This window comes from Phyllostomus discolor, chromosome 11, assembly GCF_004126475.2.
Source record: "Phyllostomus discolor isolate MPI-MPIP mPhyDis1 chromosome 11, mPhyDis1.pri.v3, whole genome shotgun sequence".
Taxonomy (NCBI): Eukaryota; Metazoa; Chordata; class Mammalia; order Chiroptera; family Phyllostomidae; genus Phyllostomus; species Phyllostomus discolor.
The window spans coordinates 25,842,173-25,851,754 of NC_040913.2; the positions used below are offsets into that span (position 1 = coordinate 25,842,173).

The following is a 9,582-nucleotide window of genomic DNA, read 5'->3' on the forward strand; positions in this document are numbered from 1 at the left end:
ATTATGGCAACCACAGAAATTACAGTCGAGACCTGTGTCTATACAATCAGTTGAGCTGTTATTTCCTAGCCATTGTCATCCTCAAACATTTGCTTTAACCTCAACCTGTCAGATATTTAGGATGATTGCTGCAGCCGAGTTGATCCGGAGCTGAAATATGACAATGTAGCCTGATGCATCTGTCTCCTGTGTGATTGCAGGTTGCTGTCTTTAAAAAGAAATTCTAGCTCTTTGTTTTGTTTAGATTTGTTTTTAAATGCAACCATGACCTTTGTCAGTTGCCAGAGTGTCTTCTTCAAGCAAATCTATGGCAATTTTGTCTGGAAAAGAAATTCTAAGTTCAGTAATAACCTTTGGAAGTGATGACTATAAAATGCATTAATTGTTGATCATGAAATGATAAAACAAGAATTTGTGACCATATAGATGAACACAAACTTACAGCTGAGTAGACTTTTAAAACTACTGGATAGTTATTACAGCCACATGGACCACATCAGTTATCTGAGAACAATTCCTGGAGATGAAAAATATTTTGTTTAACATAGTGTAATATAGGCTGTGATGTTTACTGCTGGACACTTAGATTGTAAACTAGCATGAATAAACATAATTTTTCCATCCAAAACATAGTTTTCTCACTTATACCAGTACACATTTGAATTAAACAATATCTATTTTAAACAAATGTGAATTAGGCAATCAGGAAATGGCTGGCATTATGTTAAAGTTGTTACTTCTCTAACAAATGCTTCTGTATTCGCCAAATCCTTGGTAAAGAGGATTTCATGAACACAACTTCTGCTCACACTTTAATATAGCCTATAAAAAGAACATCCCTTTGGAACATTCAGCTCAAAATTATCTAGTTGGTCATAGAATTGTTTCAAAGTGTTTTAGTAGACAACATAACCACCAATCCAAGCCAGTGCAAAGGTTCCCTGATTTCCCATCACTCGCCATTGACTGTGCTGGGCACTGCTGGCAGAAGGAATACCACAGCTTCCTCCTGCATCAGGAAGATCACTAGCACACGCTAAAAGAATGGCTGCAGTCTCTCAATAACTTTGTTTGCCATCTCGTACATGCCAAATCATAGACTTATGTACTATGAATTGAAATTAAAACACCAAGCTTCAAAGATTTTTAAAAAGAATTTGTTATTCTGAAAGATGTTTTATTCATGCTATAGTTTATTTCAAAAATATATTCATACTCATATATCTACATGCTGTATATCCACAATCCCATTTATATATCCATATACTCAAGAAATGTGTATATATAGGTGTGTACAGACATACACATACCTATAGGCACCTACTTATCTTACAACCCATCCTCTTATCCATCCATCTAGCGTCATTAAAAGCTTGAGTTAGATTTGAACAAGTTAGTAGAATTCTCCATTATAACATTTCCTCACAACACTATTCACTGACTTGAGGCACTGAGAGGACAGGACCACAGGTTCTGTTTTCTTTTTCAGTAAATGTAAGTTCTGGGTGGAGAGATATTTCACAGGAACCTTGTAAAATGTATCACTTAATGCGATATATGGAATTTTGCATCAGGAAGACTTCCGTACACAAATCACATGGTGCACTCATTGTTTCCAATTGCATGGTCAGTGTTGGAGAACTCCTCCCCTATAAGTGGGTTGACCAAGAATGTCTAAGAATATGCCTGTATTCACAGAATAATATATTTGAAAGAAACAGGGGCTTACTCATTATCATAAATACAGTCTTCAAAGATATGTTTAAGATATGTTATTTGAAGTCAAAGTACCTGAGTATGGGGTCTGGCAAAAGCTTATCCTTAGAATTTACCTTGATTCTGTATTAATATAACAATAGGTTAGAATGCAAATATGTTCTTATTTCAAATGTAATCCATTAGAAATAGTTATACTTAGAAACACACAGGCAAGTTTATCAGATTACTAAAATAAATTCTGAGAGAACTCTCTGTCAGTTCAAGGTTAGGGAAAATCAGCCAGAGGCAAAACCGAAATCCTGCTGCGGATGACGAACAGTAGGGAAGATGTCACACAAGGTGCAGCTTGGAGACACTGAAGAGGAAGGTGCGAAGAAGGGGTGATTCAGGGAATGGCTTTTGTCTCTGACAAAAGAGTGCTATTAATCCATGTCTACAACCTAAACTGGCAACATGTGCATTGTGTTTGAGGCCTACACAATTCAGATAAACAATGGCTGCCTTGGTGAATTGGATTATTTGGTTAATTTAGAGAACCCGACAAGGGGAGAAACTTCATCATGCATGCCTGAAGTATTTGGCAGTGCAAATTACTCATTGCTTCTTCAAAATTTTAATTTTTAACAAATATTTACAGAACAAGATAACTTACGAAATTGGTTTATTTCCAACATTGTGCAATGTTGTTTAAATTGGTGCATTTTGTAATATAAACTAAAATGGATAAGTCATATAGAGACAATTACAATATTGCTTATCTCTACCAGTATGGCACATCTTTTAAAAAGCTCAGTCATGTTTTTGATCACTTTATTATTTGTTTTTAAAATCTATAAACAAAATTAAAAGTAGTATTAAATAATAAAAGAGAGGTAAAAAGCATTAAGAAACAGTTTCTAACAAACTGAAGGAAAATATCAGACTTTATTAACTATAAGGACATTTGACAGTAAAGAAATACACTCTCCAAGCTTTCAATTAAGATGAAGAAAACATAACAGACTAAAGCAACAGTGATAATGCAACAATTTAAAACAACAAAAATGCCTCTATGAATCTTAAGTCAATAACTTCCTTCTGAAATACAAAATGCACTTGGCATAGAAATTAATGTGATTTCTTGCATGTAAATTATCATATTTTAAACAAAAGATATCCTCAGGAACCATTTTAATCTTTGCTATATTTTACATATGGTACTTTTGAATTCATATTTCAGTGTTGACATATTTCAAATAAAGAAAATGGACTGTTGTAATCCTTTGCATGGTGTTTTCATTCAATTAGCTCTATCTTTCTTTTTCTAAGCAAACAAGATGGCAATTTACTCAAAGTCAACCCATAATAACATATATCAGCCGGAGTTGAACAAACACAGTGCTGCTCATGCTACACGTTTTAAAATCAAACAATTTTAAATAAAAGCAAACATGAACATAAATAGTGTTTCCCTGTGGAATTTGACTGTTGACAGAAAAAAGATAAAAACAAAAATGGTTTGAATTTGTAAGGAAGTTAAATAATTCAGGAAATGTTTTATTAACTGATAGCAGAGAAAACAGGACTTCAGTCTTTGCAATATGTAGTAATGAAAGAATAAAATATATGATATGTGGCTTATTAAAAAAAAAAACCTCTTCCTAACTGTATTAAAATCACACGAGGTAGTTGAAAACCACACTCTTATCAAGCACTCACAAAAATACAATTCTGTTCAAATATCTGTTTTTTTTTCTTAAATGTTAGTTGCAACATTTTAAAGGTAAAAGAAAAAGTTGTTTATCAGTACAGAGTTTTAAAAAGACTTGTGGTCTATATTTTCAACATATTACAACAGAAATTCAGAGGGAGCAGAATCTTAAACCACAGATAAATACTTTTATTTCTTTTAGTGTTTTCTGCTTGGGATCTTGGACTATTAGCTTCATAGAAATATTACTGTTGTACGATGAAAACAGGAGTTTATGACCTCCAAAATATCATTGCTAAAATATTTATTATCTCTTTATTTAGATGAAATAAAAATGTTATACATATGGAAAGTTTGTACATGTTTATCATTGGATTTTTTTTCTTTTTTAAAATTTATTATTTTTTACTGTGGTTCAAGTACAGTTGTCTCCATTTTCCCACCACCACTTTCTTCCCCCCAACCACCCCCACATCACACCCTCAATCTGGAGAGAATCATGCTACATAAAATAATCCATGAGGTAATTGCATATTTATTATAAATTATAAGATCAAAAGTGCAATTCCTTTTTTTATTGCTGTTCAAGTACAGTTGTATCCGTTTTCACCCCACCATGCTCCCCTGCCCCACCCATCCCCACCTCCCACCTTCAAACCTACCCCCTTTGGCTTTGTCCATGTGTCCTTTATAGATGTTCCTTGATGACCCTTCCTCTATTATTCCCTATTATCCCTCTCCCCTCTCCTCTCTGGTTACTGTCAGTTTGTTCTATATTTCAATGTCTCTGGTTGTATTTTGCTTGGTTGTTGGTTCTATTGATTAGGTTGCGCTTATAGGTGAGATCATATGGTATTTGTCTTTCACTGCCTGGTTTATTTCATTTAGCATAATGCTTCCCAGTTCCATCCATGCTGTCATGAAGGTTAGGAGCTCCTTTTTTCTTTCTGTTGTGTAGTATTCTATTGTGTAAATGTACCACAGTTTTTTTATCCACTTGTTTACTGATGAGTACTTAGGTTGTTTCCAGCACTTAGCTATTGTAATTGTGCGGCTACGAACATTGGGATGCATAGGTTCTTTTGAATTGGTGTTTCAGGATCCTTAGGGTATAATCCCAACAGTGGAATTGCTGGGTCAAAAGGCAGTTCCATTTTTAGTTTTCTAAGGAAGTTCTATATGTTTTCCACAGTGGCTGTACCAGTCTGCATTCCCACCAACAGTGTAGTAAGGTTCCCTTTTCTCTCCAACCTCTCCAACATATGGGACAACATAGTGTTGTTTGTTGGTTTGTTTATGATGGCCATTCTCACCAGTGTGAAGTGGTATCTCATTGTGGTTTTAATTTGCATCTCTCTGATGGCTAGTGATCCTGAGCATCTTTTTATAGGTCTCTGGGCCCTCTGTATGTCTTCCTTGGAGAAGTTTCTTTTCAAGCCCTTTACCCATTTTTAATTGGGTTGTTTGTCTTCCTGGAGTGGAGTCATGTGAGTTCTTTATATATTTTGGAGATCAAACCCTTGTCCATATTTGCAAATATGTTTTCCCATATGTTTGGTTCTCTTTTCATTTTAATGCTCCTTATAAAGTTAATTTATTTGATAGAATTGTGTGCCAGAGCAGTAAGACTGAGCAAATGTATTTAATTTTTTTTTAATTTGTATATTTACCACCTACCCTCATACAGTTTAAGTTACATATTGCTATAACAGAGGTGTGAAATTATTCATTACTGGTCTGCGATTCTAGAGCCTCTATTTACTAGCTATATGAAATTTGACATTACTATTTTTTATTCCAAATTTCTGTGTCAAAAAAAATCGACATCATAAAGTGGCTACAATGACAGTGAAATATTAAATGCATTTAGCATAAAAGATGCCTTTTTAGTAGGTCAGCCTTTATTACTCACTTTAGTTTTCCTGCATTCTGCAGAGTGCTTGCTCACAATAGTCCTCAATGCACAGTCCCTTATAAAAACAAGTAAAGGAAGAAAAAGGGTTAACTCAATGACAATTTTAGTTAAATATATGTCTTTCCTTCGGTGTTTCGGGAATCTTAATTGAAAATAAGACCTGAATTGTCCATGTATTTATGGAACTTTATATTTGAACTTGCTAAATGTTTGATTTTAAAAGTAGAAGTGCTGAAAGGACTTCTTTTGTATAAAGCTAGTAGCACTATAACTTGGTACAACTTGTTTAGTCTGTGGAACTTTGTACAAACATTTTGTAAAATATATGCACAATATAAAATCAGAGCTAAGACACATTTATAACTTTCGACATGGTAATTCTACTTCGGGTACTTCAATCTCAAAATATAATAGAGAAAATGTAAAATAATACAAGCATAATGTTGTCACCATAGCATTATTTAATATGAGGAATAACTGAAAATAATCCTTACATCAGTTACAACATAGAGACTCTTAGTGTGATGTGTGGCCTATGATTAATGATTAATAAATATTAAGACAAAGAGAAAATACTAAGTCTGCAACTATAAACAGTTCTCTGTATTATTCCCTCGATGGGGTATTATGCACACCATGATGAATTCAGTTACATGAACAAAGGCTCCTGGCATAATATTAAATGGATATAGAAAGGCTTAAAAGCACATTAATATATAACACCTAGCATAAAAAGTAACATAGGAAAATTTTAAATAGGCTAGTTAGATTTGTAGATGTTTAGTTTCTCTCTTCCATTTGTGTTTTTATTTTTTATTATAGTTAAAAAACAAAGAGAATGCATTTATAAAATAAATCAAGAATTGTGTTTTTACTATACTATTCATTTTAATTAATTAGGAGAAGAGAACATTGAAAAAGTTTGCTGTTGTGCTAGCCCACATATCTACCTACCTTAAGTGCCAGTCTTATAACTACTCTAACTTCTTATCACTTTTTTTCTTCCTGTCTTGAGGAATTAATTTATAGCCACTGATACAGGAAAAAATTGTTATAAAGAAATAAACTATAAGAATTCTTATCACTCAGTGTCAGTATTCAGAGTGGTAGAATATACATGCAGAAGAGACCACAACATTGTTTAAATGGGTTCACCTGAGACTGTGTTTAACTGTGTGTGAACATCGATGATGTGGACAATGGATTTAATGATCATTTACTTACACAGAACCATTTGTGTGAGCATGACCTCTATAAATTTTGCTAGCTGACAGTGCACTCACTCAACACATTTTGAAAAACACCTTGTGCTTGTTATACAGAAATCTTAGCAAACGCATTGTTCTATCGTAAGCATGCAAACTTTTATATTAGTAAGGGTATCTCAAGAAATTTTCACCAAAATCTTGGTGGGTCTTCAGGAAAACTGTCATTTAAATCTTCTTTTTTAGTGTTGTTTTATTTTTCAAGTGCATCTTTAAAAGTAGTATTCTTAAATTATTTTGTAAATACTTTTATATTTCCATATATAAGTCAAAATATAAAATGATGCCAGTTCTGTAACTAACCCATGCACTATGGACAAATATTTAATTTATCTGTATTTATGCATGTGTATGAGTGTATTCTTAAATTCAAAACAAATAAGTAATTCACACATAGAATCATATAAGGATAATTAGCTATAAATAAATATCCTTCATTTTTTTAACAATGTGAACCATCCTATTTATCCTTACCCAATTATCCCCTCCATGGCTGCCTTGTCCATACACAAAGCAAAGCAAAAAAAGCTAGTAGAAAAGTCAGTTAGAAATGAGTTTTATTATGCAGCATATTATTATTTTATTAATGTGTCTTAGTATAATATTGTGCAGAATTTCTCCTTGAATGTTGTCTGCCTGCCAAATTTGATACTGTTTAGAGTCTACTTCCAAGTGGTATACATGGAAATCCTAGAAAACAAATACCTGAAGTAGCATAAAATTATTCTTTAATTAATTTCCCAAAATAAAGTTTTTGAGATATACCTGGAAAAACTACAAACAAATATGTATAGGAATAATAATGAGGAATTATTAAATACAGCTGTAAGAGCAAAGGATGATAATATCTATTAGGGCTCAACAATTTCCAGGTGCAGTGACAAATTCATTCACAAATAGTTTTTTATTTTGAATTCATAACAAATAAAGTAGTTAGAGATTTTTTCTGGTAATTTTTCAGATGAGACAAAAGGCTTATAAGATTTTAAAACTTAGAGATTTCTCAGAATTGAAAAATCTTTTTTTTTTCTTTTTAAGACAGAGAATACGTTATTCAAACCCATCACAGAAATAAACAGCTTAGGTGTATAACAAAGAACTGTGTTTTAAATATTAAAACATAGGCCAGTAATTGTATATGAGAGTATACATTGCTACATACAAATGAACTGCTCAGACCAGAACTTTTCAAGGTTTAAAACAGAATAAACTGTCCTGTAAAAGGAGCACTGCAGTGATATTTTACCATTAGTTTCCTCTCCTTCAACAGAATCCACACCAACCTCCTCATACTTCTTCTCAAGGGAAGCCATGTCCTCATGGGCCTCAGGAAACTCCTTCCTCCATGCCCTCACCCAGTGGACAAGGGCATGCTTGTTGTACATCCGGCCAAACTTGTGGTCCAGTGAGCCCAGACCAAAGCAATAGCTGTGGTGTTGCTCAGCATGCATGCACACACAGCTCATGCGCTGTGCTTTGGCCAGCTGTCCACCAGGTACCACTGTGGGAGTCTGGTAATTAATGTCAACTTTAAAGCCAGGGGGACACCAGTTCACAAACTGGATGGTACATTTTTGTCTCTGTGGCAAGGACAGCAATGACATCTTTTGGAACCACATCATCATGGTACAACAGCAGAAAACCATGTATTTCACCATAGTGAGGGTTGCATTTCACCATCTGGTTGACTAACTCCAAGCACTCACTGGTGATCTCTGCTACAAAAGCTGTTCAGGGAAGGCTTTGTCAGCAGAGGTGGCAGGGGCATAGGTGACCTGATGGAAGCAGATGTGGGGATAGGATACCAGGTTTGTCTGGAATTTGGTGAGATCAATATTCAGGGCTCCAACAAATCTGAGGGCAGCAGTGATGATGGAGGGCACAATTTGACCTAGCAACCTACTCAGGTCAGTATCAGTTATGCTCTCAATATAGAGGTTTCTACAATAGATGCCATAGATGGCTTCTTTGTCAACCATGAAGTCACAACCAGAGGGCTCCAGGGCTGTGTGGGTAGTGAGGGTGGAGCTGTAGGGCTCAACTACAGCTGTGGAAACCTTGGGGGCTGAGTAGATGGAGAACTCCAGCTTGGATTTCTTCCCATAATTGAAAGAGATGTTCCATCAGCAGGGAAGTGAACCTAGAAATGGTTTGCCCACCAAAGCTGTGGAAAACAAAAAAGCCCTGGCCAGACCTGTGGCCTGGTCAGTCAGTTTCTGAATTTGGTCCAACACGAGGTCAGTGATCTCCTTGCCAATGGTGTAGTGCCTGTGGACATAGTTACCAGCAACGCCTTCCTTCCCCGTAATGAACTGCTCAGGGTGGACTAGTTGGCAGTAAGTATCAGTGCAAACTTTATCAATGACTGCAGCTTCCAGGCCTATAAACACTGCCCTGGGCACATGCTTGCCAGCACCTGTCTCACTGAAGGGGGTGTTGAAAGAGTCATCTCCCCAACCCTCAGCAATGGTCTTGTCACTTGGCATCTGGACATCAGGATGGGCGCTGTGTTCCAGGCAGTGAGCTCTCAGAGGGCACTGCCAGTCCGGACGCTGGCCTGGCCAATGTGGAACGAGATGCTCTCACACATGGTTGCTGCCGTGCGGCTGTCCAGCAGATGGTGGAGAGTTCAGAATTAAAAATCTTGATTCACTAATATCTGTTATATAATACAAATAGAACTTTTAAAGCCTCAAAATGTGAGTGATCAGGAAATATCATTCTAGCATACATGAAAAGTACACATTGTTTGTGGGTGGCACTGGAATACCAAAGCTACATACAAATAAAGAAAAGCAGAGTAAAGATGAAAGTATGTTTTATCAAAATTGGAAGAACTAAAATATAACAAAAATAGAAAAGAATTTGCAAAAAAAGAAAAGGGAAGAACTGTAGATCGATTAAAATAACTAATATTTTGAAAATTTTCAGACACATTTTACCTGCCAAATCTTCAGGGTGTAATTGATGCTATGTAAGCACAAAACACGTGA

The 9,582-nt window shown here is 35.2% G+C and overlaps 1 pseudogene; it reads right to left on the bottom strand.

The window, feature by feature from the left end:
• Positions 1–7,743: 7,743 nt before the first annotated feature.
• Positions 7,744–9,179, bottom strand: LOC114508436 (annotated as a pseudogene).
• Between the last annotated feature and the right edge of the window lie 403 nt (positions 9,180–9,582).